We start from the raw sequence: 8,627 nt of genomic DNA on the forward strand, positions 1-8,627 counted from the left end.
CGCTCCGCTGCACATTGAGTGGATGTTTGCAAAGAACTATCCACGATGACTCCCAGATCTCTTTCTCGAGTGGTAACAGCTAATTTAGACCCCATCATTTTACAGGGATAGTTGGGATTAAGTTTTCCAGTGTGCATTACTTTGCACTTATGAGCACCGACGTTCATCTGCCATTCGGTTGTCCCGTCACCCAGTTATGTGAGATCTCTTTGTGGCTCTTGGCAGTCTGCCTGGGACTTAACTATCTTGAGCAATTTTGTATCATCTGCAAATTTTGCCACCTCACTGTTTAGCCCTTTCCCCAGATCATTTATGAATAAGTTGAACAGTACTGCTCCCAGTACAGACACCTGGGGATAAGAGATGGCAGATCCTCTTCGGACACTGGCAGACCAGGTGCCAGCTCATGCCAAGGCCCCTAGGCCTTACTGAAAAGTGACAAACGCATGGCTGGAAACTAGTCTTGCTCACCTGTTTGTTAGTGTTGTTAAAACAGGCATTAGCTTTATAAAAACGTGTTTAGAGTTTACGACAAGCTCATGAGTTGCTGCATGCATTATTCTCACCTATAATAGCCGTAGCCCATGTTGTAAGGTGATATATAAGCGTTGGCACTAAAGCTGTAAACCCCCTTGCCGCCGCCTAGCCACCAGTCAGGAGAGAATTATTACCTAGTGTGAAATGCTAGTTTACCAGAAGAGGCGTCATCTCCTTTCCAACAAGAGAAGGCCCTGACTGAGACATCAGACAAGCCACTGTGGATCATCCGTGGACAAAAGACTTGGTTGATTGCTCCCCCTCACACACCTCCGAGGAGGCAGAGCCCTGCACAAACACTTGCCCCCATCAGCTTGAGCTCTGGGGGAATGGAATAAAAATCCCTGTCAGGAAAAAACTGTTGTTCCCCCCGCCCCGATGCTGCTTGGACTTAAGGGAGACGGCACACCTTCTAAGCATCAGCAAGGGATCCCGGCTGTTTGGCTGGGGTTAGCCCTAAAGGACATACAGAGCTTGCATGTTACAGCAGCTTCTACTACACCTGGGTGGCAAGATAGAGTCAGGGTGCCCAAGGGGTCTGTCTGTGACTCCATGTTAAGGCTGTTCTAGTGTCTGAGGAGTTCACACTTGATACTTGGTGGGTGAAATCAAAGTGTGGAACACACAACCGTGAGGAGCCCCGCTGCCTGCCAGCCCCAGGCGCCGGGGGCTCCTGTTCTCTGGGGCTCTGGCCATACTAGAAAGGTAAGTTTCTAGATTGCCTGGTTCAGAAAACCAGAAGGGAAAGAAAGAGAACCCACATTACATTTTTTAAAAAAAGAATCCTCCTGATTTGTAAGCCACTGTCGTGATTTTGGGGATTTTCCAATAGTGAGGGTGGCAACAATGAGAAGCTAAGGGTTATTATTTAGCATTTAGATTACAGTAGGTTTGGGGGGAAAAAATCAGGATTGGGGCCCCTGTGTGCCGGGTGCAACACGACACCTAGTGCCTTGTCTTGATCTTACGAACCAAGATACATAGAAACGTAGGCCGGGTGGGGAGAAGTCTATGTAACTCATGCAGTTGTGGATATACACATGACCTCAAATATTACCAACCGCCCCACCCCAAACCACCCCCCAAAAAACAAACAAAAACAAACCAAAAAACCCCATCTCCCCAACAGACCCAGAATCTGGAAAGCATTTGTCCCTCATACTGTTGAAAAGACTCACAGCAGAAAGAAGGAGTCCAGCTTCTTAAATAATTCTCTAGCAAGACAAAGAAGAACCTCTTACAACTATAGTCTCACAAAACACTTCCAAGAAACTGTAAAGAAAGAAAAACACCCAGATTTTTCTGCTACTTCAAAAAAACATCTGCATTAAAGAAAGTGTCACAGTTCAACTCTTTTCTGCTTTTCTAACCAGAAGGTTCTCCCCTAAAGGAGACACACCGTTCCTGGAAGCACTGCAATACCAGGTCGATGCATGGGGCAGACAAAGCAAGCTTCAGTTCTAACCCCCCCTGCTTCAAAAATTAAGCTAATATACAGCCCTCACATCAAGGACATATCAGAGATTAAACTGATAAGAACAGATTTAAAGTTTATTAGAGAATATTTGAAAATTTATTAGAGGATATTTAAAAATAAATAATACAAAGTGTTTGAAGCGTCAGTTATTGTGTCATTGGGGGTAACATACAGGTTGGAGGGGGATATTAGCGTTTGGGTATTGGACGGCATATACATATACACAGTCTGTCATGTCCCCAATGCGGGCTATACCGTGGGTGAGTTCAAGGTACAGGCAGCAAACAGTGAGGGTACATCATTCATACAAACAGGTTATAGGTAATCGTGGGCACGAATAAATGAGCGGACTGGGTAATGGCAATAAAGTGACCGTCCACTACACTTTGATCTGAGCACCAAGGAGCCAAGAAACAATGCTCACACTCTGCCACGCACGCACACCCCTGCGCCCACCCATTTCGACCTCACGAGGACGAGCTCCCAGACACGAAACAAACACCACAACTCGGGAACTCTACCTGAGAATCACTTCCCCGAAATGACTCCAGTGGAAGACTTCAAAGCAAGAACCCTTAACACACAATTCTGTTCAAAGACAGACAAGTCTTGCAGACACCTTCCTCTCCCTAGTTTCCCCTCTATACTCCTAATTTCCATAAAACCAACCACTGACCTGGACTACCAATCTCTCACTGTTAACTCTTACAGCAAAACAGGGCAAAGAAAGCCTATGCAAGCGCTATTCCGCAGCCCCGAGGCTCTTTTCTGCTCCTTCCCACAGAACTAGCTCAAACAGACAGTCAATTGGATCAAAGCAATTCCTCGCCATTTGGGGCATTGGTGCCCCTTAGTCCCTCTGAGGTGATCGGCTGGTTCCTTCTGGCCTGAAACGCTAGGAATCTGACTCAAAGGGCCACAACCTTCCTCTTCTTCTGCTCCTATGAACTAGCCCTCATCTGGGCAAAACGTTGACCGTTTCCTAAGTTAAAACACTGGTGTTTTCCCAACAGGAAAGGGATGGACAATTTATCTTCTGTGGGAAGATGAGGGAAACCATGCAATCACCTTCTGGAAGGTATATTAAGGAGGGCGGCGGAAGAACCCTCACGGACTAGACTAAGAAAGCAGCTCTTGAACTGACCTTCCAACAATGACAAACTAAATTCTGCAAGAGCAGCTTTTCAACTCAGGGGCCCAATAAGAAGCCGTTACCAATAACTAACCAAAGAGTTACAAATGACTCCAAACCATACACTCTTAGGACAAACCAAACGTTAACACAAACAACGCATTTCTTTGCTGCTCTTCAACCGTGATACTCTCCTCCACCGTTTCTTCCAAAAACATACAAAACCAAAAAGCCAGCAGAATGCACAGCACAAAACGGTCCCCTGCTAGCTAGGAAACCATCTCACTAACATGAGAATCTTAAAGAAAAAAAACCATTTTCAGAGCTCTGAGCTTTTATCATATATTATAGAAAAGCTTCAGCCAGTGACACCAGTTCAGGTAGCCCCCTTCTGTTTTTCTCCCAGCAGGCAACAGCCTTGCCAAAGCAAAGCCTTAAAAATAGGGTACAAACTCATAAACATTCCTCTCCACGGAAAAATGCAAAGGGAATTAGGCTGGACAGGGGCATGAGGACAATGGCCCAGACAAACGGGGAGGGACTTGGTCCAGGGGTGGAGAAAGACAGAAAAAGGGACAGGCATGGGATTGGCTTCCTCTCTTTTTTCCTTTGCTCAGCATTTTACCTGTGACTGTAATGGGGAGACTTGAGAAATACCTGTGACGCCGGCGAGGTAGGTGGCCGCCCCGAGACCACAGAGCTGAGCATTTTCCAGTGGGTTGCTGCCTACGCCCCCAGCACCTGGCTGTGATCGTATAGTGGTTAGTACTCTGCGCTGTGGCCACAGCAGCCTCGGTTTGAATCCAGGTCACGGCATTGCTTTTTGGTGGGGAGGGGCTATCCTGCAGCACGCCTCGTGGCTCAGTCTGATGGCGTCTGTTTGCAAAGAGAGCCATCGGCCGGTCCTTAGTTTCTGCTTGGTAAAGGCAAGTCAGTGGGGTCCATCGGTCAGAAAAAGACTACCAGGACTTCTTGCTGGGCGCCAGGGTCCAAAAGCAGCGCATTCCCTCCTGGAAAGGGCTGTGTTTGGAATGTCCGTCCAGTGCGCGTTGAAGGGAAGGATCTGTGTGCCTGGGAAGATGCGTCCCTCCAGAGGCGCTTGAGAAGCAAAAGGGGCCATGGGTGAGTTTGTGATGAGGTGAGTGTGAAGTGTGGAAGGGGGAGGGTGGCAAGAGGAGGTTTTGAGAGGAAAAAAGGTGCTGCTGAGCTGGTAGGTGAGGGCAAGGTCCCAGGCAGGTGTTGTGTGAGGAGCTGTGTAGGCCCGAAAAGGCGTCCTGCAGGTGAGAAGGGCCAGGGCTTTTCCCAGGGCTGTTGCTGCGATTCCCTCTAGCTTCTCTTGCCGCTACTCTAAGAGAGCTCCTAAAAAAGGGCTCTTCCAATGTTACAAGGGCAATTGAAACCAGGCCACCTCTTGAGGTGGAATCAAGAGGTTGTGTCAGGAGTGGGATTTGAACCCACATCTCCTGCAGGAGACCAGAAGCCCCAGTTGTGGGAAAGACAGAGCCTTGAGTCTGGCGCCTTAGACCACTCAGCCATCCTGATGCTGGGACAAAAGCAGCTCTCTCAACCCTCCTTTTCTTCAATATTGTATGAGCCGCTCAAGGAGGCCAAGACAGCATCTCTCGTTCAACACCTACATCACATCTGGTTTTTAGACACCATCACCCTCATCTAAAGTTTCAGGTTTCCTACAACCCTGTGCCTTCTGAGGTGTTCTAATCTCCCCCCTCACTTATTAGATGGACACTAGGACAGAGGCAGAATAGAGACACTTAGCTTAATGAGAACCTCAAACTCCCGCACGGTGGGCCACAGAGTCAAGCAGCCAGCACTCACAATCGGTACCGGCCTTGTTTGGGTTTTTTTCCCAAACTAGCTCAGCACTCAGGGTGTTGAGCCCTTCTGGAAATCTTGCAAAAGAGTTTGGAGCCTGAATGGGTGTTGAGTTCTTAAGAAAACCATGTTTTTGTTTTGTTTCCCCAAGAAAATTGGGGAAAAAAGATTAATCTAGGGTGAACCTGGATGTTTATTGCTGTTTTCGTTCAGCTCCACTAGGCTGTTTCGAAAGCTGGTCCGTTCCCCATTACAGAGGGTCCAAGCAGAGAGAGTGAAGGAACCCCTGTGCTCAGCATCACAACCTGAGCCCGAGGAAAAGCACTGAAACATGCTCAAATGACGCTTTAGGTTCATCCATCAGAATCACAAGAGCAAGACAAAGACATCTCAAGAGGAAGAGTCCTCGGCTTTCATTTACCCCATCGCAACCCTCTTCACTTCTTCTTCTGCCTACCTAGAGGCTCGTCCAGGAAAATCACTCAACTGATTATAATTTGGGCAGAGAAACCCAGGGAGGGCTTGTGCTCCCCCTCCATGTGAGCGGATAGCACTCTGACTTCGTCTACGGGCTCTCTCAGCTTTGGCTTCCCCAGTTTGTCAACTCGGTGCAGGCAGGAAGCAGGCTCTCCTCGGCTTTGGCAAGCCACTTTCTGTCCAAATTGGGAAACCGGTCCAGTCTCCATTCCCCTGTGAGAACAAGAGCAGAGAGTTCACCAGCTGAACCCAATCCGAGGCATTGAGAAAAATGGAATTATGCTTCCCGTTCCTCCGTCAGGATCACCAGGGAAACACACCAAAATTCCAAGAGGAACAACTCGTCTCTGTTTTATTTACCCCCAACGCAATCCTCTCCGCTTCTTCTGCCTCCCTCGGGGCTCTTCCAGGGACAAAACTCATTGAGCTGATAGGATTTGGGGGATGGAAACGGAGAGAGGGGGTTTGACACCTCCTGAGAGGATGTGGACGCGATAGAACAGCTCTCTCGGTTTTAGAAGCCTCCTAGCCTGGCTCTTTTGTTGTCAATTCTGTGCCATCAGGAAGCAGCGAAAGCAGGGTAGGTAGGGCACCCGGTGACGTTGCACTCCATACGTTTTATGAAAAGATGCTTATAAGTGTGAGTATGATGTAAGTGGAATATGCTTGATGCAAAAGGTCTCTTGTAAGGTATCATAACAAAGGTTCTAACCTACTGAATATATGCCTCCTATTTGTATGCATGTCTTATTCTTGTCTCTGAAGCTGGAAATATGAAGTCTAAGTCTGAGGTCCTATTGTAATTGTGCAAAGCGTGGGCCACTAATGGCGGTTTAAAACCTTGACGGCTCCCATTGACAATTGGTTGTAAATGGTTTATTGACCTGCAAACCTTCCTGTGTGCGTGTGGGCCAACCCAGGAAGAATGGAAACTAGGGGTCTTACAGAGACCACGATAGTGGAATCCATCTTAAATCTGGTATTTTTCCGTTTAGAAGGAAGGGTGAGGACCCGGAGAGACAAAAGATTTCCGCCTTATGCCAAAGCTATAAAAGGGGGTGAAGCAGGACAAAGGGGCTGCCAGTCATGAGAAAACCCCTGCCAGTCATGAGAAAACCTAAGATGTCTGTTGGAAGTAACAAAGACCGAAGCAGGGGAAAGGATTGGGCCCAGACTAGGCAGGAGTCTAGTCTGTGAAAGAAGCTGATTGGAACACCTCTGAGGGTGAGCTATTCCCTGGAATCAGTTTCTTAATGTATTAGGCTTAGGCTTGCGTGTTTTGTTTTAGTTTGCTTGGTGACTTCCTTTGTTCTGTCTGTTATTACTTGAAATCACTTAACTCCTACTTTTTAACCTTAATAAAAATGACTTTTGTTTATTAATAAACCCAGAGGAAGTGATTAATCCCTGGGGGAGCAAACAGCTGTGCATCTCTCTCTATCAGTGACCTAGAGGGTGAAGAATTTAGGAAGTTACCCTGTATAAGCTTTATAGAGAGTACAAGGGATTTATTTGGGGTTTTGGATCCCACTGGGAGCTGGGTGCTGGAGACAGGTGCTGAGCTGTTTTGAGTTAAAGTCTGCAGCTTTGGGGGTGTGGCCCAGAGCCTGGGTCTGTGTTGCAGCAGGCTAGGGTGTCTGGCTCAACAAGGCAGGGTTCTGGAGTCCCAAGCTGGCAGGGAAAACGGGCTCGGAAGTAATTTCAGTCCTGTCAGAGTCTACCCTCACTTGAAACTGGGCGGTTTCAAAGTGAGGACCCGCATGTCTTCCCCCACCCCAAAATCCTAGGGTAGGTCTTCCCTTCGGCTGCCACCACCCGGTCAATTCCGTGGGCCGGGACACCCCTGTTTCCCCCCTTGGGAACACAGATCAATTCTCAGAGGAGGAACCTTCCCCCTCCCCCCTGATTCAACTCCTTGAATCTCACACACACAGGGAAGCAGCCCACTTCCCCCTCCCCTTCCCCTGAATTTCCCCAAGGGAAGGAATTAACCAAGTCCAAAGAAAAGAAAAGAATTTATTAAGAGAACAAAAGAAAATACAGAATCTCTATGAATCCAAGCTGGGCACTCATAGGGTATAACCTTGCTAAGTTCTGGAGAGAATCCTCTCTCTTTCTTAGTACAACCAGTACAAGCAGAATTAAGAATAATCAATAACAAACACACAGAATTGCAAACATAGGATTATTAGATAAGGACACAAAGTATCTTTCTAATACTCACTATCTTGACTAGAAGAAATTAGTTCAGAAAGGTGGAACTTGTAGGGACTTGATTAACTCGTCTGGTCTCTTGAACTCCAAACGGCCAAAGACAAAGACCCCCCCAAACAGAGGGAAAAGTTCCCTCCTAGGAGTTTCAAATTCTCTTCCCTGATTGGTCCTCAGGTCAGATGCCCACCAGGTACTATGCTTTAACCCTTTACTAACTATTCATGACACGCCCCCCAAATCGTCACAGTGGGATCCACTGGCAGCGATTTCCTGCTAGAACTGTAAAACAACCAGAGTAATAAAACACATGCACTATTACATCGACTACTAAGCATGAAAACATATTAAGAACAGTTGGTAGAAAAGCCTTGCCTCTCTCTCTGGGTCCGAAACACCACTGCCACCATGTCAGAGTCTACCCTCACTTGAAACTGGGCAGTTTCAAAGTGAGGACCCGCATGTCTTCCCCCACCCCAAAATCCTAGGGTAGGTCTTCCCTTCGGCTGCCACCACCCGGTCAATTCCGTGGGCCGGGACACCCCTGTTTCCCCCCTTGGGAACACAGATCAATTCACAGAGGAGGAACCTTCCCCCTCCCCCCTGATTCAACTCCTTGAATCTCACACACACAGGGAAGCAGCCCACTTCCCCCTCCCCTTCCCCTGAATTTCCCCAAGGGAAGGAATTAACCAAGTCCAAAGAAAAGAAAAGAATTTATTAAGAGAACAAAAGAAAATACAGAATCTCTATGAATCCAAGCTGGGCACTCATAGGGTATAACCTTGCTAAGTTCTGGAGAGAATCCTCTCTCTTTCTTAGTACAACCAGTACAAGCAGAATTAAGAATAATCAATAACAAACACACAGAATTGCAAACATAGGATTATTAGATAAGGACACAAAGTATCTTTCTAATACTCACTATCTTGACTAGAAGAAATTAGTTCAGAAAGGTGG

At 47.3% G+C, this 8,627-nt stretch overlaps 2 non-coding genes across 2 annotated transcripts; both read right to left on the bottom strand.

Annotated features, from left to right (window-relative positions):
* Positions 1 to 1,925: 1,925 nt before the first annotated feature.
* Positions 1,926 to 2,114, bottom strand: LOC123357318. The gene has a single exon (XR_006575533.1). It is a non-coding gene; the product is annotated as a U2 spliceosomal RNA (small nuclear RNA).
* A 2,465-nt stretch (positions 2,115 to 4,579) lies between these two features.
* Positions 4,580 to 4,688, bottom strand: TRNAL-CAA. Its single transcript has 2 exons — positions 4,651 to 4,688; positions 4,580 to 4,625 (listed from the first exon to the last, which is right to left on the bottom strand). It is a non-coding gene; the product is annotated as a tRNA-Leu (tRNA).
* Positions 4,689 to 8,627: the final 3,939 nt, after the last annotated feature.

This window comes from Mauremys mutica, unplaced genomic scaffold (assembly GCF_020497125.1).
Source record: "Mauremys mutica isolate MM-2020 ecotype Southern unplaced genomic scaffold, ASM2049712v1 000507F_np12_subseq_1:98333_obj, whole genome shotgun sequence".
In the NCBI taxonomy this organism is placed as follows: Eukaryota; Metazoa; Chordata; order Testudines; family Geoemydidae; genus Mauremys; species Mauremys mutica.